The 25631-nt window shown below is 47.2% G+C and overlaps 1 protein-coding gene across 4 annotated transcripts in view; it reads left to right on the top strand.

Annotated features, from left to right (window-relative positions):
- Mpped1 (metallophosphoesterase domain containing 1) overlaps nucleotides 1-25631 on the top strand; it is a 76257-nt gene that overhangs the window by 28570 nt on the left and 22056 nt on the right. The gene's annotated exons all lie outside the window — the stretch shown is intronic.

Genomic DNA, 25631 nt, shown 5'->3' on the forward strand with positions numbered 1-25631 from the left:
GCCTAGGGAATGGTGCTGCCCAGCCTAGGGAATGGTGCTGCCCAGCCTAGGGAATGGTGCTGCCCAGCCTAGAGAATGGTGCTACCCAGCCTAGGGAATGATACTGCCCAGCCTAGGGAATGGTGCTGCCCATGTTCAGGGTTTCCTCCCTGCTCACTTAAACCTCTCTGGAAACTGCCTTGAAGGCATACTCAGGTGTCTCCTAGGTGATTCTGAATTGAGTCAAGTTGGCCATGCAGATGAACCATCATGATGTGGACAGAGAACTAGCCAGCTGCTTGTTCAAAATCGGAAGTGAATCTTACTTGGATATGCATCCTCTTCTGCACAAACATGGAGGGATGTGTTTGGATGTGAAATAAGCCCGTGGGTTTTTAAAATGTCATTTTCGTATTGGATCATATTCCAGAACAGGAATAATCAGGAAGCCAGGAAATCCTGGCCAGCACAGAACTAAAGTCTCATGTCCCTGTGCACAGAGCTCTGAAATGCCTGGAAGATTTTCTCTCTCCCAGCGCCCCACACCAGAGCCTGCACCTGGGCTCAGCATCAGCATCCTGAGAAGCTCTGGGCCTGGCTTCCTCTGGAGCAGGCTGTCATTCAGAGAAGTGGCAGGTGCTGGACTCCTTGTTCCCAGCATAGTGCTGCCTCTTCTCAGGGGAGAGGCCTGCCATCTCAGTCTATTCATTGTGAGATTGTGTGTATGTGTGTGTTCCTTTGTGTGTGTTCCTGTGTGTATATAAGTTCCTGTATGTGTGCGTGTGTATGCATGTATGTATGTGTGTTCCTGTGTGTGTATATATGTATGTGTGTGTTCTTCTGTGTGTGTGTTCCTGTATGTGGGTATGTGTATTCCTGTGTGTGTGTATGTATGTGTGTTCCTGTGTGTGTATGTATGTATGTATGTACCTATGTGTGTTTCTGAGGTGCATGTATATTCCTCTGTGTATGTGTATGTATGTGTGTGTTCCTGTGTATGTGTTTCTGTGTGTGAGGTGCATGTATATGTGGTGTAGGTGTGTGTGGTTCCTGTTGTAGGGGTGAATGTGTGTGTATATGTTTCTGTGTATGAAGTGTGTATGTGGGGTTCATGTGTGTGTATATGCTTATGGAGGTCAGAGGTCAGTCTCAGCTGCCATTTCTGATGTGCTCTTCCATCTTGGTTTTTGAGACAGTCTCACTGCACCTGGATCTCACTGATCCTCCTGGATCACTGGTCATAGAGCCCCAAAGATCCTCTGGTCTCTGCCTCCCAGTACTTCCATTACCAGTGTGAGCCACACAATGCCCTGCCTAGCTTCTTCACAAGGACACGTGTGTGTGTGTGTGTGTGTGTGTGTGTGTGAACTGTCCCCATGCTTGTGCGTGTGTAGTGTGCACTTAACCAACTGAGTTATCCTTCCAGTCCCCAGGTTTTGTTTTAAATCTTTAAAAACATCCTTTTGTTTATATTGTAGTAGGGTGGTCTGCAGGCCATGGCATGCATAGATGTCAAGTCTCTCCCTGCCCCACATGGATTTTGGGGGAGTAAGTCAGGTCATCAATCTTGGCTACAAGCCCCTTGACCTACTGAGCCATCTCGCCTGCTCGTGTTGGTTTGTTTTTGAGGCCAAGTCTTAATTTTGCACAAGCTATAGTCCAGGCTGTTCTCAATTGTGCCATCCTCCTGCCTCAGTTGGGGTTACAGGCATGTAGCACTCTACCTGGTTCTGGCCTTCAATGCCTTCACACTGGCTATCTGAGACTGTATTATTTGGCTGGGCAAGTTCCTGATGGACTCAAGGTCTCTCATGGCTTACAAGCTCCCATAAGACATCAGTGTTGTTCCTACCCCCATCAGGACCACACCTTTAGTACCAAGGCCCTAGGCTAGCACTTTCCAGAACTTTCTGAGGTAGTAGCAATGCTTTATACTTGCGCTGTCCATGGGAGCCACTGGTCTCATGGGAGTATAGCCCTTGATACCCCAGTGTGGCCGAGGAACTAAATTTTACATTTTGCTTGTTTGTAATTAATTTGAAACAAAGTAGCCACAGGAGCTGGTACACAGACGGGTGGAGGGAAGAATGGTCGTTACGGGCTTCTCTACAGACAAGGAAACAGTTCCGTTTAGCAAGATAGCTGTGACAGAGCGAAAAGGAATGATGCGCTATCGTCTTAACACCAATGAAAGTCAAATCAAATTGAAGTTGCTGATAGGAGATGGGATTTCAGCCTCCCCAGGTTTCCTGTTGAAAAGAACATTTTTCTCCAAAGCCAAGTGTGAGTTCACAGGAGCTTAACAACAATGTCACAGTTCATAGACAGTTTCTTGTGTTTTCCTTACTTCTAATCTGAGACCGGCAGCCCCAGGCCTGAGTAACGCCCAAGTTTTCCCACTTTACAGATGGGAAAACTGGAGACAGGGAGTCGTGACACTTCAGAGCGATGGTCTCTCCTCAGAACCATGGACAGTGCCAGCCCTGTTACTCCTTAAATCTAGAAGGCACTCAACTCAGCCCAGCAGTTCTCAACCTTCCTAATGCTGTGTCCCTTTAATACAGTTCCTCATGTTGTGGTGACCTCAACCATAAAGTTGTTTTTATTGCTACATTATAACTGCAATTTTGCTACTTTTATGAAGCAATGTGAGTATCTGTGTTTTCCAATAGTCTTAAGTGACCCCCATGAAAGGGGTCCTTCAGCCACAAAAGGGGTCAGGACCCACAGGTTGAGAACCACAGTCTTAGCCCATGGTCTAGATTCCAAGAGCACGTCCCTTCACAGACACGGGTACTCTGGGATTACCTTCCCGCCCTGCCCCCAATAGTAGAACCCCTTGAGGTTTCCACACCTTGGAAAGGCAGTTGACTCCTGCGTGTGGTCACCCCCTCCACACACTCCCTGCTGTCTGACCTTGAGCAGGATGGTGAGCCTCTCTGAACCTTAGCGGTTTCCTCTTCAGAAGGGGAGAGGCACCGACAGGCCCTCTGTAAGTCTGAACGAGGCAGTACAAGGGCTTCAGACGCGCAGTCAGGTGCAAAGTAAATGAACTCACCATTTCTGCCTCTGTTGATTCGGTGAGAGGCAGGGGCAGTGGCCACACCTGAGTGTGGGAGGGGTGGGGTACTGGAACTGCCAAGCAGGTGGGGGCTGCTTATTGACGCCATGGTGTCATGGTGCTATGATGCTTATTGGTGACCTTCCCAGAGACACCAACTGCTGTAGGGACACGGTATGTGAAGCATATCACCCATGGTGAAGCAAACCCACTGCCTTAGTATGGTGGCCCTGAGACCAGGCATGTTCTTCTCAGGCATCAACCTTGTTGGAAGCTGACCTGTACATTGACCCCGGTAGGGTAACTGACATCCCTTTCACACCGTGTAGCTGAAGCCCAGAGTCCCTGCGTGTCCCCATACTTGTAGGACTTGTGGTATTTGGAGGGAGCTGGGATGTGGCCATGTCTACAAACCCGGCTTGCATCATGACCAAAATGAGGCCCAGGCTTTTGGGATGGGTTGGAAGATCCCTTCCCTGGCCTTGCCTGGCTGTGTGCTCCCTGGGTGGACTTGAAGAATCTTAACTCCCCTGCTTTGACATTTGCCTCCACAGACTTGAGGCAGCTGTGTTGTAGGCTGCTGCAAGATCTGAACATGACAGTCGTTAGGAGTTGCTGTGTGTTCATCCCGAGGTCCCCCTGCCTCCAATTCTCAGCGTGTGGTGTTGGATGCATTCTGTCTGAGCCCCAGTTTTATTCTCTGCAGAGGTATCTGGGGTTGGAAAGGTCAGGGGGCAGCTGATGTTCCAGGCTTGGCACGGGCCTGGTGAGGGACAGACACACCACAGTGGTCGTGGTGGCTGTGGTGGCAACTGTATGCACGCATCCAGAGAGCCTGGAGTGCAGTTTAGTGGTGGCTTTAATTATTAATACCGTCCAAGTGTGTAGCTTCCTTGTTTTTCTCAGACATCGAAAAGTTCAGATTTAGTCCTTTGAAATTTGTTTTCAAAGAAAAGCAGATATTTGAAGCACCGAAGTTTGTTCTCTGATTTCTCACAAGGAGAATTTCACACCTTTCTCAGAAAGCGTGAAGCAAATGAGGACCTGCAAGCGTGCCGGGCCCTTTTGAGCTAATTCTGGGCTGGGTTGACAGCCGAGAAGCTGAAGGGGGAGCTGGGAGCTGACAGAGGAGAGCTGGATTCTGTCTCATCCTGAACCCTCAAAATAGTCACTCCCCAACTGATACCATCGTAGTAGCATTTGAAAAAAAATTATTGAACAGTGCAACAACTCCCTTAAGTTCCCTCAGAGGTTTCCTGCTTGCTGTGTCCTGTCACCTGGTATGAGTGTTAGCTTTGTCAACTTGATACAACCTAAAAATCACCCAGAAGAGGGCCTTAATGAGGGGTGTTTACATTAACTTGGTCTAGGGCTATATCGTGAGAGATTGTTATGATAATGTTGCTTGATGTGAGAAGATGCAGTCCTCTGTGGGCGGCATCATTCTCTAAGCAGGAGGGTTTGAACTGGGTAAGAGTGCAGAAATCAAGCTGAGCACAAGGAAGTAAATGAATGAGCCTGGATTCATCCATTCTCTCTGCTCTTGACTGTGGATGCCATGTGACCAACTATTTCAAGTCCTTGCCTTGATTTCCCCATGATGGTGGACTATAATGTGGAATTATAAGCTGGAATAAACATTCCTTACACCTAAGTTGCTTTTTGTAAGGTTGTTTTGTCACAGTAGCAGCAGTGAAACAGGACTACCTGCTTTGGTGGGACTTGGCTGGTACCCCCAGGCCTGACTCCCCCTTCGTCCACTCTAGGCATCTACGCTTTTGTCAGATAGGTTGCAGTTGTTTCCTACCTTCAGCCTCTCTTGTATGTGCTGTTCTTCTGGGGCACCCCAACCTTTGCAGGGGGAGCTGCTGCTTGGCCTTCATTATTTCTATTGCATATGCAGACTCCTCCCCTGGCCAAAAAAAACGCCCTCAGCTGCTTGCTTTTGCACACTTCCCCCTAGACACTTAGGTTGGGACATAGTTCCTGCTGTCATCGTGGGGTAGCATCTGTGAGGACCAAAAAGTGACTGTGAAATGAAGGACTGGGTAAACTGAGGCAGCAAGGCAATTTAGTTCAGTGTGCCCAAGTGTCTAAGGTAATTCTTCATCCTGAAGATGTCCCGTTTTACAAAGAAATCTATTGGAATAATAGAAATCATCAACTTTAGTATTTGTTGTGTGTGCACATGTGGGTGCATACATGTATGCGTACATGTGTCTGTAAGGCCTAGGTTGACATCCACTGTCTTCCTCAGTCTCCATCAATGTTTTTGAGACAGGGTCTCTCACTGAACCTGGAGCTTACTGATTTGGCTAGACTGGGGCCAGCAAACTTCAGTGATCCCCCTGTCTCCCTCCTAACAAGTGCTGGGGTTAGGCCAGGCACTTCTGCACCTGACTTTTATGTGGGTGTGGGGCATCTGAACTCAGGTCCCCATGCTTTAGAGCAGGCACTTTCACCTCAGAGCCACCCATCCCTTTAGCCCCCAAAACAGTATTAATCACTTCCTGATAATGATTTCTGTTGCTATGGTAAGGAACATGGCTTTGAGTGAAACCTTTTCCCTGGTAGGTTGGCTCTAGCTGGAGGGCATCTTAGGATCCTTTTGGAGCCCTGCATCTTCTGTAGTTCCAGGAAGGCAGCAGTCCTGCAGCCCTGCCTCCCCCCAGGGCATGCTGTGGAACCTTCTGGTGGCCCGGAACCAAGGGCAGCTTTTTCAGAACCACCTTTCTAGAACTCTGAGCCCCCAACACATTTTGAAGCTCTTCCTGCCTGGGACCCAGCTGCTCACCTTTGCCATAATTTAAATATATAAAAATTTAAATACAAGTTGTGGAAAAGAGTACACATCATAGTACATGACACTTTAACATCTTTGATTTGTAAGTTTTGTTGCTGCTGGTTTTCAGACAGGGCCGCATGTAGCCCAGAATGGTGTCCAGAGCCGAGGATGACTGTGTCCCCCTGATTGTCCCGCCTCCAGCTTCCGAGTGCCGGGATTACAGGCTTGTACCACCACATCTGGTTTAGACAGTACTGGGGTTGGGACTCGGGGCTTTGTGGGTATTAGGCAAACACTTTATTTAGCAACTGAACCTCTTCCCTGTCCTCAACTTTGTGTTTTCATTCTGAGTCAGGGTGTCACTATGTAGCCTAGGCTAGACTCAAAATTCACCATCCTTCTACCTGAGACTTCCAGGTACTGGTGTTATACCCATGGGCCACCGTACCTGCTCATTTTCTTCAGTTCATTTTTGTATTTTTAAAATGAAGGTCTCATAAAGCCCAGGCTGGCTTCAAACTTGCTGTGTAGTACAGACTGGCCTTGAACTCTTGGCTCTCCTGGCTTCACTTCCTGAGTCCTAGGATCACAGGTGGGTATCACCTAGTCTGGCTTGTCTCATGTTTTATCAGTATTTTCATCGACACACTTCTGGTGCTGTCAGAGTCCCAAGGTCTTTGTTTCATTTCTCACAGTTACAGATGCTGGGCATCTGAGATCGAAGTTTTAGAAGAACCCGTCTCTTCTGGGGCCTCTGTCTGCGGCTTGTACATAGTTGCCTTACTTTTAAGCTTTACTTGTATATGTAAGTAGTGTGTGTGTGTATGTGTGTGTGCGTGTGCGTGTGCATGTGCGTGTGTGCGTGTGTGTGCGTGTGTGTGTGCGTGTGCGTGTGTGTGCGTGTGTGTGTGTGCGTGTGTGTGTGTGCGTGTGGTGTGTGTGCGTGTGTGTGCGTGTTTACATGTGCGTGCCACCGCTTATGTATGGAGGTTGGAAGGTAACTTTTGCCTTTCCAAGGGTTGTTCTTTCTTGTAGTTGAGGCAGGGACTCTCTTATTTCTGCCATGCTATGTACTGTGTGCTAGCCAAGTGCTTCGGGTTGGTTCTCCCATTTCTGCAAATTCCAGAGGTTGAGCTATGCTCGTCAGGCTCTCAGGACAACTTCTGTCCCTGTTGAATTTGCTGGGCCTGACTATGGTGTCTTCTTGTTATGACCTTGCATGTTTCCCTGGGCCTCTGCCCACTCTCCTCTTCTTGTAAGGTCCATGTTTCATGTATTAAGGTTCCCCTCCAGGAGCCTTTTTATTTTAATTAATTACCTCTTTGAAGGTCCAGCCCCCAAACACAGTCATCCTCTCAGGCCCTGGGGTTTTGGGCTTTGACACAGGAATGGACAGGGCCCAGTTCAGCATACGTAGCTGTCGGCACCAGCACCAGAACCATCTTCTTTTCCAGTGTGCTTTTCCAAAACATCATATGTGCCTTTCCTCAGTGGTGCTTTCCAGCTTGATGGAGGGAGCACTGAGAGCCACACTCCCCACCCCATGCTTCCCCCCCAACGCATCCCCCACCCCTCATGCACCTGCTCTGCAGAACTCAAGTCCACCCCTCCCTCCGACTGCCTTGAAGACTATCGACTTTGGCTTCTGGTGTTGACTATTGCATTTATCTCCTGAGGCTGCTATAACAGATTGCCATAACCTGATGAGTTTGACACAACAGGAATTGATCTGTTCCCAGTTCTGGAAGCTGCAAATCTAAAATCTAAATGTCAGCAGGGCCGCTGTTCCTTCCAGGGCTTGGGTGGGTTGAGGGTGGAGCATCTCACATGGATGTGGGCTATTCACACGCTGTGGCATGGGGTTGGAGGTCAGAGGGCAGCCTCGGCTACCAGTCCTCATTTTCTGCCTTGAGAAGGGTCTTTTGCTTGTTTGTTTCCTGTGAGTACACGGATGTGAGCTTCCACGAAGCCTCCTGTCTTTATCTCCTGACTCTCTGTAGGAATGCTGGGATTTTAGATGCTCATGGCACTGAGCAATCTCTCTAGCCCAGTGCATTCTGGGTGCTTTTATTCCTTGTTCTTGCTCAGTTGCACTCCACTGGCTGGAGCCTTGAGTGCGCTGCTGTACAGGAATGGGAAGAGTGGACACCCGTGTCCTGTTTCTGGACTGGCATCTTTTCGTTGTGATGTTTGGTGTTGTTAACGATAGGAAACTTGCAGACGTTCTGTGTGGTGTGAGATGGTCCCTTTGTTGTTGTTAAGTGCTTTGCATGTGAAAGTACATTGGATTTTGTCAAATGTCTTTCTCCATCTGTTCAGAGGATAGCGTGGTGTGGAGTACTGTGACGTGCTACATTGACTGGTGTATATTGAGTCAACCTTACAGTTCTGGGACAAATCCAGTTTCATCAGAGATAAATGCTTTCTGTGTACTGCTGGGTTTGGTAATATTTCAAATGTTTTTATTTTAATTTTAAAATTATGTATATATATACATATATACATATATATGTGTGTGTGTATATATATATATATATATATACATATATATACACATATATGTACATACATACATGTGTGTGTGTGTGTGTGTGTGTGTGTTTGTGAGTACAGGTGCCTAAACAGGCCAGAAGAGGGCACTGGACTCCTTGAGTTGGAGTTACGGCTGGTTGTGTATTGCCTGATACAGGTGACAGAAACCAAACTCAGGCCCTCTGAAACAGTAGTACATGCTTTTAAGCAGGGAGAGTTTTCTCCAGCCCCCAGTAGGGCTACCTAGTAGTATCTTATTGACACTTTGTGTCTACACTTGGAATGGATACAGCCTGTAGTTTTCTTGTGATGTCCTTTCTTGGTTTAATCTAAGGGCTACATAGTAGACTGGAAGGTGTCTTCTTGTGTGTGTGTCGGAGATGTTTGTCAGGGTCTTAGTTGGGGTTTCTATTGCTGTGATGAAATACCAAGACCAAACACAAGCTGGGAGAAGCTTGGGTTTACTGCTTGACACTTCCACAGCACTGTTCATCATAGAAGGAAGTCAGGACAGGAACTCCAACCTGGAAGCAGGAGCTGACAAGAGGCCATGGAGGGGGCCGCTTACTGGCTTGCTTCTCATGCCTTGCTCAGCCTGCTTTCTTATAGAACCCAGAGCTGTAAGCCCAGGAATGGCATGGGCCCTCCCCCATCAATCACTAATTAAGAAAATGCCTTACAGCCAGATCTTATAGAGGCATTTTCTCAAGTAAGGGTCCTCCTTCTCAGATAACTTGCTTGTGTCAAGTTGAGCAAGACTAGCCAGCACAGACAGGATTGGTGTTAATTTCTCTTGTACTGTGTGTATCACCTGTGAGGCTGACTAGTGCATGGGTTTTTGATCTCTACACAATCCTTTCTTCTCTCTAGGAACACTTTCTGTCCTATGGGCTACTTGGTTTGATGTCAGGGCAGCCATTTCAGTGTTCTTTTGGTTATTGCTGGGTGGCATATCTTCTTCAATCCTTTCATTTTCACCTTCTTTTTTTTATGTTTTGCATTGAAACTGTCTTCTAGCCTGGCATGGTGGTTCATGCCTATAAGCTCAAAGCATGGGCGACAGGCAGAGGGAATGCTATGAGTTTGGAGCCAGCCAGAGCTACAGACTAAGACCCCTACTCCACAAACAAACAAACAAACAAACAAACATCTCCTATAAATATCCTGTAAGTGGCTTTTCAAAGTTCTGTCCTTTTAATCCGTGCCTTTTGATTATAGTTTCTAAGCACTTTATATTTAATACAATCACCCATGAGGGGGGAGGGTTACCATATATCTCAGTCTCCCCCTTGCAAACTGGTATTTTCTGATGAATCATTTTACAGTTGTTGCCTGTTCTGTGGTTTTCCTCACCTGCAGTCATGCGGCATCTTCATGGCTCAGTGGTCCTCCCTCATTAGTGTGACTGGGCCATATGGTTATTCTGTCTTAGTTTCCATTCTGATTTCCATAGTGACTGCATCAACTTACTCTAGCAGTGTAGGAGGTTTCATCTTTTCCATGTTCTCATCAGCATTTCTCATTATTATTGTTGCTTTAAGACAGGATCACTCAAACTTTGTTGTTGTTACTGTTTTGAGACACAGTTTTTCTGTATAGCTTTGGCTATCCTGAAACTTGCTCTGTAGACTTCAAAGACCTCTGTAGACCAGGTTGGCCCAAACTCAGAGATCCATCTGCCTCTGCCTCCCCAGTGCTGGGATTAAAGGTTATGTCCCACCACCTCCCAGCTATGGATCTCTCAAACATTATAGCTCTGGCTTTACTGGGACTCTTAAGCCTCCTCTCCCTACCCCCCTGGGTGTGTGTACAAGTGTCTACCACCATGCCCAGATTATTAATTTTTAAAATAACTGTTCTGAGTGAGGTAAGATAGAATCTAAATGAAATTTTAATTTGTACTTGTCTGGTGGCTATTAAAGATGAACGATTTTCACATTTTATGTGTGTGTGTGAGCATTCTGTATATGTGTATGCTATATACACATATGTGTGTGCTAGTGCTCATACCTATGCACAAGTGTGGAGGCCCAAGGAGGACCTCAAGTGTCATGCTCTGTCACTCTCCACCATATTCCTTTGAGACAGGGTCTCAAAGACCTCGCTGAATCTGAAGTTAGGCATCAGCCATCCAACTGTCTCTACTTTATTCACAATTCCAGCAGTATAGGCATGTGTGTGCTCATGTCCAGCATCTTATGTGGATGCTGGGAAGGATCCTCTGCTGTGCACTGAGCACTCTTGCCGCTGAGCCATCTCTCCAACTTGGTTCATATTCTCTCATGGCATGTGTGTGTTTTCTTTGGGGAAGTGTCTGTTCAGATCTTTTGCCCTTCTATGAACTGGATTGTTTTGCTGATAGCGTCTATGGTTTAACCCTCTGGATATGGACCGTGCATCTGATGAATGACTGGCAGTGAGGACTCCCATCCTGTGAGCCATCTCTTTACTCTTTTGATTGTTTCCTTCACTGTGAGAGGAGCTTGATAGTTTGTTGTAATCATGTTCACCAAATTCTTTTATTTCCTGGACAGAAAATTGTTGCCCACATCAGAATCTCTTCAGTGTCCTGTCCTAGCAGTTCCAAAGCTTTATTCTCTATGTAGATGTCTGGTTTTCCCCAGCATCTTTTTTATTTTTACTTTTTTAACATGGGGCTGCAGCTTCCTAGGTTGTATTTGGGGCCTTTCTTATGCTCCACTGGTTCACTGGCCTGTCTTTGTATCTGTGCTTGCTGTTGTCACGAGGGCTCTGTAGTGTAGCTCTGGAAGCCAGGTTTTCTGGTATCGCTCGCTGTGTTCTTTTTGCTTAGGGTTGCTTTGGCCATCTGTCCTTTGTGTTTGCATTTGAGTTTTAAGATTGCCTTTTTTTTTAGTTCTGTGAAGAAAGTCATTAAAATCTTTGTGGGTATTGCACTGAATCTACAATTGCTTTTGGTAACATGACCACAGAGCTGGGGAGATACCCTTGTAGATGAAGTTATTGTGGTGTAGTTGAGATCCTCAAATGTCCAGTATATGTAAATGCCATGAAGTTATGGTGGTCCACATATTCTTAGGAAGTGGAAATGGGATCCTTGGAGCAAGCTGGCTAGCTAGGCTAGCTGGATCAGCAAGCTCTGAGTTTAAATGTCTCAATATATAAGATGGAGAGTGACCAGGAAGATACACGCACACGTTTATGTTCACATATATGTGCACCTGCACACATATCAACACATACATGTATACCACATACATATGCCAGCAATGTCAAAAATTACATTGAATCTGTGCCTGGCTGTTGGTAATGTGGCCATTTAAACAACATTGATCTTCCCAATCCATGAGCATGGGAGGTCTTTCCATCCTCTTAAGTCTTCAGTTTCTTGCTTTGAGATTTCATTGTTGAGGTCTTCCCTATGTACAGTTTGGTTTTGCATGGGTATTTTGTTGAGGTTATTGAACAAAATTGTTTTCCTGTTTTTTTTTTCCTTCAGCACACGTAGAAAAGTTATTGATTAAAAGTCTCTCTCTCTCTCTCTCTCTCTCTCTCTCTCTCTCTCTCTCTCTCTCTCTGTGTGTGTGTGTGTGTGTGTGTGTGTGTGTGACTTTACCATGGTGCATAAATAGAGGTCAGGAAGCTGGGTCCTCAGACTTGGTAACAAGTGCCTTTACCCACTGAGCTCACTTGCCAACCCAAGTTACTGATTTTTTTTTTGTTGTTGTTGTTGCTTATTTTGTGTCCTGCTGGCTTACTATATTTGTTCATAAGTTCTAAGAGTCCCCTGGTGGAGTATTTGGGCTCCCCTAGACACAATATATATCAACTCCAAACAGGGGGTAGCATGACTTCCTTGTTTTCTATTTTTATTCTCTTTATTTCTTCTTCTTGATTGATCGCTCTGGCTCAGTCTTCAAGTTCCATATTAAGTATAAATGGTAGGTGTGAACACTCTTGTCTTGCTCCTCCATGGTTTTCAGGGAATTTTTTTCTGTTTTCACCTAACAGACGTGATACTGGCTAGGCACTGGCTCTGCATCGATTCAGTTATGTCGAAGTGTGGTTCTTCTTCACTCAGCTTCCTTCCAGCTTTTATTACGAGGTTGTTGAATTATGTCATAAAGCCTTTGATATGGTCATGTGGTCTTTGTTCTTGATTCTTTTTATGTGCTGCATCAAACTTACTCATTTGCATATGTTGAACCATCCTTGTACCCCTGGAAAGAATCGCCTCAGTCACGGTGTATGATCTTCTTAATGTGCTGTTGGATTCAATTTGCAAAGTGTTTTATTGAGAATCTTTGTATCTCAAGGTCTACAGTTTTATTGTTGTGCCCGTATCCAGCTTGGGTATTGTCTTAGCCATTGTTCTATTGCTGGGAAGAGACACCATGAGCATAGCAACTCTTGTAAAGGAAAACATTTAGTTAGGGCTGGCTTACTGTTTCAGAAGTTCAGCATGTTATTGTCTTGGTGGGAAGCATGGCAGTGTGCAGGTAGACATGGTGCTGGAGAAGAAGATGAGAGTTCTACATCTGGATCCACAGGCAACAGGCAGAAGAGAGAGCCACAGGGTCTGGCTTAGGCTTTTGCAACCCCAAAGCCCACCCCCAGTGATACACTTCCTTTAAAAAGGCCACACCCGGGCTGGCGAGATGGCTCAGCGTGTAAGAGCACTGATTGCTCTTCCAAAGGCCCTGAGTTCGGATCCCAGCAACCACATGGTGGCTCACAACCACCTGTAATGAGATCTGATGCCCTCTTCTGATGCGTTTGAAGACAGCTACAGCGTATTATGCCGGAGCCAGCGGGGCCATCCTGAGTTCAATTCCCAACAGCCACACAATGGCTCATGGCCATCTCTACATCTACAGTGTACTCATACACATAAAATAAATAAATAGATAAATCTTTTTTTTAAAAAGGCCACACCCACTCCAAAAAGGCCACACCTCCTAATCCCTCTCAACTAGCGCCATTCCCTAATGACCAAACATTTAAATACATGAGCCTAGGGGGCCATTCCTAGTCAGACCACTGTAGAAATCAAGGCAGTGCTGTGTTCTTGGATTGAGTTTTTGAAGCACTCTATCCTTTCTGTTCTGTGGAGGAGTTTGAGGCACACTGCTGTTCATTTTTCTTTAAAGATTGAGTGGAATTCAGCAGTGAATCCACCCAGTTCTGGCTTTTCTTTGTTGAGAGACTTATTAAAATAACAGTTTCAATCTCATTGCTTATTATCATTCTTTTTAGTAGTTTTTAATCCTCTTGGTTTGATTTTAGAAGATCATATGTATCTAGAATTTTTCTCATCTTCTAATATAATTTCTCAAAAATATTCCTTAAAAGTCCTGTGGTGCCCATTTTTGCAAACAACCAATTTTCTGACTCCTTGTATTGTTCTTTTATCCACTATTTATTTCTTTTCTGATATTTCATCATCTCTTTTATTACCGATTTACGTATTGGTTTGTTCCTGTTTCTCTGAGATCTGGAGAAGCATGACCAGTACTCAATAGAAAGACACCAGAGTTAAGTTACCTGTGGATCAAATGGAACTGGAAGACATTGTAGAACATTCCAAAGACACAGAGGACACATTCTTTTAATTTGCTTTAAGAAAAAAACCAAAACAAAGCATTATTTCAAAATGGATCATAATTTATTATCAAACATCATCATTGCAAATAATAAACAAAATAGTGTCTTGCATCAGAAAAGAGTAGAACCAAACTGTAACCTGGCAGCAAGAAAAGGAACAGAAATCACCAGAGGATGAGAGATGCATTTGAATGACTATGACCATCAGGGAAATCAGGAGAGATGAGATCTGCCCACTCCCATAATCAGATTACAATGGAGACACAACCACACAGAACCTGCTAAACACTGGCAGTCCTCTCTGTGTGTATGTGTGGGCACATATGTGTTCATGTGTGTATGTGTTTAGGCCAGAGGTCAATCTTGGACATCCCTCTTCAGGAGCCACCAACTTTATTTTTGGAACTGGCCTGCAGCTTGTTAATTCATCCAGTGAACCCAGGATCCTCTCCAGACTATGCCTGCCCAGTTCTAACATGGGCTCTGGTGATCAAATTCAGGTCCCTATGCCTGTATGAACATTTTATTGACTGAGCCATATTCCCAGCTCAGCAGAGCCACTTCTAAGAGGGAAGTTTATATTTATAAGTACTTACACCAACAAAACTAGAGAGATCTAAAAAAAAAAAAAAAAAAAAAAAAAAAAAAAAAAAAAAAAAAAAAAAAAACCTTAAGTGAATGACACATCTTACCTGTGCTGTCTGTAATGGCTGCCAGACTGGCCCAGTGACAAGTTGCTTAGCTGACCACCCACCTTTGAAACTGGTTCAGAGCAATGCCAGGGTGCAATCCTCAGAATCACAGAGGAACCAGCCAGTACAGGTTCATATTTGACATAACTTGACATCTGTGTGAACTGTGACACAATTAAGTTTAGTTGTGTTTTGTTTTGTTTCGAGATGGTCTCACTTAGCCCAATGGATTAGTATTGTTTCCTGCTAGTGTGATAAACTACCCTGACAAAAGCAACTTAAGGGAGAAGGTTTTTTTCTTTTGGTTTACAATTTCAGGTTGCAGTTGTCGATCATTATGGGAAGTGAAGGTGGGAACTTGAAGCAGCTAGTCACATCACACATCCCATCAGGAGCAAAGAACAATGGATTAACACATGTGTAACTTCTACCTAGTGTGCTTTCTTCAGTCCCATGTAGCTTAGAATCTCCTTCCTAGGGAATGGTGTCACCCATGGTGGGCAGGTCTTACCACCTCAATTTATGTAAGCAAGATAATCACCCACAGACTTGCCCATAGGCCAACCTGGCAATTCTAGATCGTGTCAAGTTGACAAATAAGCCAACCATCCCACCTAGGCTAGCCTCAAATTCCCTATGTAGCCAAGGATGGCCTTAAACTCCTGATTTTCCTGCATCCAGCTCCTGAGTGCTGGAATTACAAGTGTGGTACCACCAAGCCAAGTTTCACTCTGACTTTTGAACAACAGGCAAAGCTGTTGAGAGGTCAGTCTGTCTGTGGATGAAGTTATGGAATAGATGAGGAACTTCTTTTGGTTTACCTGAAGTGGTGTTTGCTTTCTGGTAGCACCACAAAGTCCTTCAAGTCTTATGACCCAGGCAGTGGTCCCTGCTTGGCTCTTCCCCTTCTGATGCCCACTCTCAGCTTCTGCTTCAAAGCATCTTTTGTTCACTTTTAGTTTTGAGATTATAATTCAATTACATTTCTCCCTTGCTTTCCTCTTTCCTGATCCTCCCACATATCCCCCAACTCTCCCTCAAATTCATGGCATCTTTTCATTAATTGTTATTGCAGGCATTTGTGTATATACATACGTATTCCTGAATATAACCTTGTATGTGTGCTTTTAGGGCTGACTATTTAGCACTGGACAAACAATTGGTATGCTCTTCTCTGGGAAAGACTATTTTTCCTGCTCCCAGCTTTCCCAGTTGCTATAGTTGTGTGTGTGTGTGTGTGTGTGTGTGTGTGTGTGTGTGTGTAGGGTTGAGGATTCTTGGCCTTTTCCCTGTTCCATTTGGAATTCCCACTGGTGATTGGTCTTCTTTGTTCAGCTCACGTGTGGGCAGACATGTTGGTGAGATCTTGTGGGTATCCGATATACCAGGAGACACAATATCATAGCAAATTCTCTGATCTCCTGGCCTTAACATCTTTTTCTCCCTCTTCCAGAATATCCCCTGAGGCTTAGGAAGCACTTGTTTCTTTAAGGCACCGTTGGGCACTGGTACTTTTAATATTCCAGTTTCAGCCATCACTGTAACATTTCTCACAACTAGCAATGTTACTTTAGAAAGGGAACCTCTGCCCTTTGCCCTCGTCTGGGCTTATTTGGATGTGTGCTGTGCAGCATCTTGCTTTTCTCAAAGAGGCTGACTTCTTGTTGGTTCAGTTGTGGGGTGTGTGTGTGTGTGGTGTATGCGTGTGTGCAGTTACCACAGCTTAGCATCTGTTGAACAGGTGTAGTGATACTGTGTGCATTCAGGACACATGCACTGAGTGTCTACTGGGTACCAAGCTCCACACTGAGATTTGCCTCACAAAGAGCTTGAAATGTCCCTGGATGAAGTGTAGGAGATGCTGGGTTAACTCAACCTGCTTTTCCCCTAGAGCGAGGCCTGTATCTGTCTGGATTTGGCTAGGTCCAACAGTCACCATCCTGGGTCTCAACGTCACCCTCTCCTCACCTTGCCCCATCCAAGTCTAGTGTCAGCTCCCCAGATTGGAGAGGGCTTGCCTAGGGAAGACACCTCGGAAGGAGCAGTGGTTGGCTGACGGGCATAACATGAGTTAGAAAGAAGATCTGGAAGGAAAGGGGTCTGAGGTGCATGGATTGGCGAATACAGGTGACCCAGAGGTGAGACGGCCACTTGGATGAGAAGTCAGGGCAGAACCATGATAGTGGCCACCACAGCCTCATGCAAGTGCCATTGTCACCAACTGTACTGATTAGCTTTTTGTTAACTTGACACATTTGGGAATAGGCAACCTCAGAAGAGTTATTCAGAAATAGGGAACCTCAGTGGGGTGATTCAGAATTAGGGGACCTCAGTAGGGTCATTTGGGAACAGGGGACCTCAGTAGAGAGACTGGTCTGTGAGAAAGAAAGCCTGTGGTACATTTTCTTGATTAGTGATAGGTATGGGTGGGGCCATCCCTGGGCAGGTGATCCACAGTTCTATAAGAAATCAGGCTGAGCAAGCCTGGAGAACAAGCTCGTAAGCAGTGCCATTCCACAGTGTGTGCTTCAGTTCCTGCCTCCAGGCTCCTGCCCTGCTTGAGTTTCTGCCTTGGCTTCACTCAGAAAACTGTGACCCAGAATATGTAAGCCAAGCAACTTGCACCCCCCCAGATTGCTTTTAGTCTATGCTTTATCACGGTAATGGAAACCCCAATGAGACCTCCGACATCACCACAGGTCTTTTGTGAACGTACTTGGGTACATATTTTCTCTCAGACCGTGGCTTCTGGAGACACAGGGTCCCATAGACTTCTTTCAGCTTTGGGAGCCTTATACACAGGTGTAAAGGCATAGGCATCCTTCATCCTGAAGTGATCCACACTACGTTAGCGCTGGAAACATAGTCGATGATGGCTAGGACTGAATGTCCCTGTTTGAAAAACATTTCCCAGAAAAAACAAATGTTGGAAAGTTAAACATTTGGGCTATTAGTACAGAACAGAAGACAAATCGCATTTGCCTTTTAAATATGGGCACCAGCGTGGCACAGTGGTTCCAGGAGCCTCCCACGCAGGACCCGCAGGAGTCGCTGAGGCAGGCGGCAGGGCCAGCCTTTGCTTTAGCGGAGCCCCTGCTGTGCTAACACATGTCCATCCACAGTGATGTCTTTACAACAGGAAGCTGCAGGTGGGTATGGGTCCCTGAGCCTCTACATGCCCTGGGTAATGCTGGGACTTTTTTGGAGCCTCTGTCTTAACCTCCACTGTCTTGTCTTCCATTTCTGGGCTGAAATCTCCAGAGAACCCCAGGTTGTGATACAATCAACTGAAGTCCAGGATCTGAGCCTTCAGCTTTTCTGTATTCTCTATGTTTCGATGCCTTGGAATCTCCCTGGCTGCGGGGACTGTGCCTGTCAGGGTTAGCAGCACACCTTCCATAGGCAAACCAAGCACACCACAGCCAACAGACCCTTTGTGGGGCTCTCAGCTGAGACCTCTCTCCATTTGCTCTGATTATCCAGAGTGCCATACTGTGAGGAACCGCTCATGTGCCCCAGGTCCCCCAGAGACACTAAATTGGTGGCCTTTAGCCTGCTCATTTGCCTGTTTGGCTCACATCTTTGGCTCTTGTTCACACTTCTGCTTCACCTTCTGACTGGCTGAGCTTTCCTGTGAGTCTTGGGGTGCCATGGTATGCTTCTTGCTCTTAAGTGACTGAGTGCCTCTGCTCCTATGCACCCCTGTCTTATACAGCTGATGAAACACATCTGGGGTAAGAAGATGTGTGTCTTCCTGTGTTTACTAGCACATGATGAGCATCCAGGCTAGAGGTGAGGGTGCTAAAGGCCCCTCTTGGGTCAGCCAGCCAGTGAGAGGTAGATATGAGATTGGACTCTGTAGCCTGATAACCTATTGGGTTGCCTTCCTCTGCAGACTGAAGGCTATGGTGTTTGCTTGCAAAGAGTGTCAAGATGCATCAAATACACATTGCTAATCCTGGTGTCTGGTTCAAGGAGGTCACTACAGGGCTGTAGGCATAGCCCGTGCCTCCCATACCCTCCTCCAGGGCTCTTCTGCCTCTCTGGGTCGCACACGGGTTCCCTTCTCCTTACACCACTGGCTCACATGGTCCATGCTGTGTGCCTGGTCCTATGACTCGACCACTGGCAGCTGGCTGCTGACTCTCAGAGCTAGCTTTTTCCCAGCGTTCCCCTAGACTGTGTGCCACACTAAACCGTCTGCTAACTCGAATCTCCCAGACATTGGCAAGCGTTTAAACACAGAACTGTCAACGACGCACTAAAAATGCAATCAGAGATCGTTACACCGTCTCTGCATCCCACCCCCCTCCACTGTGTTCTGTGAGACAGGGAATGGGCAGGGGAAAAAAAAAAGCAGTTAAGTGGGTACTTTCCTGATTGTCATTGTGTTTAGAGCATGCTAAAACTCTGCTGGGTGCAATGTGCCACTTTGGGACCAGCATTGATGGTGTAGAAATGTGTGTGCCCCTTACAGAGTGTAATAGATCAGGCTGTGTGAACCCAGTGCAGCCTGGGATGGGATAGGACAGGTTAACAATAAAGATTAGTAACCTCTTTGGAGAGAGATTAATGTCAGGACTTAGCAGGCTCCCACAGGAGTCCCCCAGCATTCTGTGCAGCCCAAACCTGGCTGCTTTTGGAAGCTTTGCGCGGATGCTCTTGGTCTCCATGCGTCTGGCAAGTGAAAAGGAAAACCCACTGGTCACCCTCATCTGCTCTCCTGATTGACAGTTCGTGGTCTCTTTACCCATAACTAGCAAATACCAGCATCTCAAGTAAGCTGCAGGGGAGCATAGCTTCCGGGTGGACGGCTTAGTGTCACCATGCTGACATGGTAGGGAGTGTTTGCCAGTTCTGAAAAGCCAGGGAGTTAGAGGCTGTCTTTGAGGTCAAGGGTTGAAGATCAATATCCCAATGCACCCTGAAAGGCCACCTGGGACACCACCCATTGCGGTGCTTTGGAATCCTTCAAGCCACTATGTGTCACTGGGGCGGGCTTTGAGGTTTCAAAAGCCCATGCTAGTCCCAGCCACTGCCTTTGGACCAGAATGTAGAACTCTCAGCCACTTCTCTAGCACTGTGTCTGCCTGTGTGCCACCATGCTCCCTGCTATGATGATAATGGACTAAGCCTCTGACATCGTAAGTCAGCCCCAATGAAATGTTTTCTTTTATAAGAGTTGACTTGGTCATGGTGTCTCTCCATAGCAACAGAGCACAATAGGTCACTAAACAGCTCTCGAAGTCTTTGGGGTCCTAAAAGAACATATCCTGGGGACTACAGCAAAGCAGACTAAAACTTGGGCTTCTAACAGAGTACAGCTTCAATGAACGCGGGCCCCCAGCGTAGCATGCATTTGGACAGGCTGATCAATGCCTCAGCTGGGGAAGTCAGGCTGAGGAAGTCAGAGAAAAAGAAAAGGCATTTGGACATGTCTGCTACCCTGAGCCTAACCGACTAGCTAAGCCATGCACTCACTTGAGCTGCCCTGGATGGGACCTTCCTGCATTTGCCATTCCTGGCTCCACAGGGTGACAGTGTGACCTGGTCTGAGACGATGTGTTCCACCTCTGCTTGTGAAACACTCCCACCTCAGTGGTCAGGCTCCTGTCAGGGCACTAGAAGCTCCCTGGGTGGAGGCTGTCAGACATCTCTGCTGTGTGGGGGGCAGGGGGTTGCCAGCAGCTGGGCATGGGGGTACACTCACTTCTTTGTGTACAGGTAGAGGGTGGGAAGGTGGTGCTGTACAAGATGTCTTATCACACTCAGGTTGGTGAGATGTTCTGGGTTCTGGGATTGGAAGGCAGACCTGTAACAAGGGGCCATCACCCTAAAACAGTGGAGGGGGCTTTATCTAAGTCAGTGATGACAGGCCATTGAAGAGCCTTAGTCTGGCCTCCATACTCCCATCTGCTAGAGAGCGGGGAGGACTGGAGGAGACCCACAGATGGACAATTACATAGATGAAGGATGTAAGTCTGAAAGACATCGCCCAGCAGGAACAGGGATCCTGGAGGGAAGGATCCAGGAAGATGAAGATTCTCTTGATGTGAAGGAGACAGCCAGCACTATCAGGGGGATTGATTGAGAAGAATATTCTTCCACCCACCTCTCCATTCATCTACCCATTGGTCTGTCCCACCCACAACAGCCTGCAGGCTGGTAAAAATCCATTTATACACCCTTACAACCACTCACCCTTACATCTGCTTCCACACATACCCTGCTGTTTAATCATTCATCTGTTCACCCACTCAATTACTCTTTCACCCACATACCAATCCACTGATTCCCTCCTCCCTCTTACCCCTACCTACCCACCCACCCATTCACTACCCATCCACCCACCCACCCACTCACCCATCCATCTATCCATCATCCAGCCAGCCAGATACATACCCATTCATTCATGTGTCTGTCTGTCCACCAGTCTATCCATCCATCTAACCATCTATCTATCTGCTCACTTGCCTACACAAAAATTCACTCACTCATCCATCTGCCCATCCATCTATCCATCCATCCACCCACATACCCACCCATTCATCTGCTTTCTGCCTGTCTCTATCAATCCACCCACCCACCCATCTATCCATCCATTCATCTATCAACATACCCACCCATTCATCTGTCCATCTGTTCATCAGTCAGTCAGTCTGTCCATCCGTTCGTCCATCCATCCATCCATCCATCCATCCACTCACCCTTCCTCCTACTTACCTCCCAATTCACACCCCCACCCCCTGCTGAGGGACAAGGCATAGTGGTTGAGAATGTACCTCCATGCTGTCACAGGAGTGCCAGGAGATTTTGTCACCAGTGGTTTTTTTTAGCCACTCCTTTGCTAGCATGTCTTACGCTTTGGCAACCCTAATCATCTCCCTCAGATGTCAGAAGGAGAGAGGGATGCTTAGCATCTGTGGAGATCACAGGCAGCTGGTGAGCTGTCAAGTCCCACGGACCTCCCAGACAAATGGACTCGTGGCTAGACCTTTGTCTCAGGGATGGGGTACTGCCAGTGACACCCACCTTGTTGAAGGGAACAGATACTTATTTGAACCTGTCACCCTGGGAAGGTACAGCGCCCTCCTGCTGCCTGGCCCTGGGTGTGGGAGATGGTTCTTTGTGCTCTGTCATAATCCCTAGAGACTCTAGGTCTCAGCTCTCCTTGTCTACCACTGGGAGCTTCTGAGGGAGCTGACAGCTTCCAGCGCACCCAGCCCCCACTGAGTCACCACTGCAGAAGCATGGAATTGTGCAGTTGGCGTAATTTGCTGATTTACTTAAGTAGCACCCCCAGTTAGAGACATGACAGAAATCCATTAGTGTGGCCCCACCCCCTAGCTTTTCCCACACTACGAGTGGAAACCAGGATGAATCAGGGATATAGGCAGCCAACGGTGGCCACTCCACCATTCTGCTGGGCTCTCATGCCACCCCCGGTCTTGTCCTTGTCCTGTGCTTGGGGCAGGACTAGTGAGGCTCCCAGGCTGACTCTGAGGGTCTTGTGGTGGCCTTGAAGGACTCTGCGTCTGTGGCCTAGAGGTACCGAGTTAAGTCTACATCTGCAACATCACCTCTGCACCTGAGCTGTGGGGCCTCTCCAGTCTACCGGCTTCAGCTCAAAGACCTCAGATATGGAGTGGAATTAATGACATCTACTTTGGATGGCTCTGTGGGGAATCAAGATCTCGGTGCCACTAAGGCCCTGCCCATGATGATCAGTTCAGCTCCTCCCCGCAGCTCTGCCCACTCAGTCCCCACTCAGTTCTCAGCTCTGGCAGCTACCTGTGGGCACAGTGCAGCACTCAGCTACAGTGGGGCAGGTGGCTTTGTTCACCCAACTTGTGGTGGGAACGGAGATGGGTGGAGCTAACACACCCACTCCCCTGATTCTGGGCTTTCTACCAAGGACTAGGTTGCAGTAAACCTCAGGATAGGGCTTGGGGACTCCATCTCCCACACCCTCAGTGATCACCACTCACCGGCCAGGACGTGGTTACTGCAAGGCCATAAACTCCAAATGCCTGACAGTGGACAATATTCCAAAATGAGTGAACTATACTCCGTGAGATGGTAGGACTGGTGGGGACTGAAGACAATGGTATTATCCTCTGTCCAAGGGAATAGATAATCGGCACTTCATGACTGAGCCAGGATCGCCAAATGTTAATAATGATAAAATAATAACAACGAATACAATTGTTTATTTTTAGAAACAAAGAAGAGTGAAGTTTTATTGGGAATCTCTCAAATCTTTATTGCTGGCAACAAATTCAATTAAAAAGAACCCAAGCTGTAGCAAGCTGACTATGTCTGGGGTGGGGGTGGGGAGACTTGTAGCCTCTAGTATGCAAACTCTGGCTCAGAGAAGCTCACTTCTTCCTTTTGAAAGTCAAAAGTTTTTGTCCATTCCCATCCAGTGTGCTCTGCGGCACCAGAGATTTCTCACACAGGTGGAATTCCTATTCCCGTCTCATGTGTGAAGCAGAGGCACATGGCGGGGGTGGGGGTGGGGCCACACAGGAGGTCAGTGTTGCAACTGAGCCTTGGACTCAGACTTCCTATTACCATGACTTTCCAGAGCTGATGATCAGGCTTAGGGACATCAAATCAGTGTGCAGATTGGGGTCTCGTGCATCTCTGGACTTCTTAAGTGCCACAGCACCCTAGCCAGGCTGAAAGTCACTGGACACTCACAGTCCTTTGCCTTGATGGTCAGGCGTGTGGCTAAGCAGGTGGTGCAGGTCTCAGATGGGCCTGCTTGGAAAGGGTGTCACTGGGCGTCTAGACTGTTCAGTTTCCCTGTCATTAGAATGTGGGTTTGTCAGGAGGAGCTGGAGAGTTCCAGCTGGGTAGTTCCTTTTTTAAAAAATCTCCACACAGGAGAAGTTATAGCAAAGAACTTCAGGACGAGTCAGTGGAGGAGCTTATTAGGAGATTTTAAGATTTTGTCTGTATGGACATGTGAGTGCAGCAACTACCAGAGGTCCACTGGAGCTGAAGTTACAGGCAGCTGTGAGCCTCCAGATGTGAGTGCTGGGAACTGCACACAGGCTCATGGAAGGGCAGAAGCATTCTTGACTGATGTACCATCTCTCCAGCCCCTAGAGGATATTTTGACAGTTAGTTCCCCATATGTGGCTATGTGCCAGGTAGGGGGAGGGAAGGAGAAAGAAAAGAGGAGTGGGAGAGAGGGTGGAGGAGGGAGAGAGTGAATTGACTTTAACTGTCTTTATAGTAGTCATGTATATGATTCAGTGGTTTCTGAATTTACATCTCCAAAGGCTTCTAAGGTCTCTCTCTCCCTGTCCCTCTCCCTGTCCCTCTCCCTGTCCCTCTCCCTTTCTCTCTCCCTCTCCCTCTCCCTCTCCCTCTCTCTCTCTCTCTCTCTCTCTCTCTCCCTCTCTCTCTCTACCTCTCTCCTTCTCTCTCTCTCTGGCTTTAGAGGGAGCCTTTCTGCAGTTCCATGGATAGGATTAAGGCTGATAAGGTAAAGCACTGGGTCACAGGGTTACACAGGGAGCTGAGAGTTTGCTTTCACTGGGAACAAAGTTAATCGCCTTGTTAGTGAGATTCCCAGGAAACCGTAGGTCACACGTGGAAAGAAATAAGGGCCCACGCTCTGGCTTTGAGCACTGCCACTGCTGGTAGTGTTACTGTTGCTGTTGGTGCCACTTTAACATTCTGATCTGAAATCTGTCTCTGTGAAAGACTGGACCACCTTGATCCTCCGGCAGTTAGAAGCTTCAGCCAGACTGAGGTGGGTGAGGGGCTCACTCCCATTCCCACGCCCTCCTAAATTTCACCTTTCCATCTTGCCTGGGTTATACCACAGTGAGTGAGTGCATGGTGTCATATTGTATCACATGTCACAAGGCCCTGAGCCTGACCTGCCCATCCTGGCTCTCACCTGAGGGTGGGAACAGGCTTCTTCCCAGAATGCACATGGCGGCTGAATCTCAGTGCTGTTGTGGATTCTGACTCCAGATCCTGAGCGTAGCTTACCAAGAAGGCAGGCAGAAGAGCAAACTTGGTTCTAGAAGCACTCCACATTGGTTGTATGTGTGCGCATGCCCACATTTGTATATAACTGTGCGTGGGCACATGCAGTATGTGCACATCTGTGCATGCGTATATGTATATGTGTGTGTGTGTGTGTGTGTGTGTGTGTGTGTAGGCCAGAGATCAATCTCCATGTCACTCCTTAGACATCTTCTGTCTTGATTTTTTTTCTTTTTAGACAAGATCTATCACTAACCTGGAACTCCTCGGGCAGGCTAGGCCAACAGGCCAGTGAGCCCAGGGACCCACCTCTCTCTGCTTCCCCAGGACTGGGATTACAAGTGTGTGCCACTAGGCCTGGATTTAAAAACAACAACAGCAACAGTAACACTACCAGCAGCAACAAGAGCACGGGTTCTGGGGCTGGAATAAAGCAAACACTTTAACTAAGCTGTCTCCACAGCCCAGCATTTTATTTTTAAATTCAAGCCAGGGCTTCCAGAACCATTAGAGCTTCCTTCATGCAGCAGCTGAGACAGAGGGCTGGGCGGTGTGGAGCCTGGGCACTGAGTGAGGGCAGGTGAACGGCATTTTCTGGGCCGACGGGAAGGATGCCCCGTAGGTGGGCACCGCTGGCCACTCTGAGGCTGTTAGCCCCCTGTGTTTTTGTAACTTGCTTGTGTGGTTCTTGGGTCTGCACCTTGCAGATGATGACAGACCATAGTGTTCAAAGGTTGGACATTCCAGAACCTTGTTTTGACTGTGAATTCCATGTCGGTGCTGGTGGGCACGAGGCTTTTCCCTGAGTGCAGCATCTCTGAAGGTTTGAACCGGGCTCTACCGAGAGCTTGCACAGGTAGGCTGAGGAGCGATAGTCTAAGGCAGAGAAAGCTCAGAGACTGGTGGCAGCTGGGGCTGATGGCCCTGGTGAGGTTTTCTTCTAGTCAGAAGTAGCTTGAAGGGAGGGAAACAGAGAAAACTGAGGCAGCTT

This window comes from Mastomys coucha, unplaced genomic scaffold (genome assembly GCF_008632895.1).
Source record: "Mastomys coucha isolate ucsf_1 unplaced genomic scaffold, UCSF_Mcou_1 pScaffold11, whole genome shotgun sequence".
Classification (NCBI taxonomy): domain Eukaryota; kingdom Metazoa; phylum Chordata; class Mammalia; order Rodentia; family Muridae; genus Mastomys; species Mastomys coucha.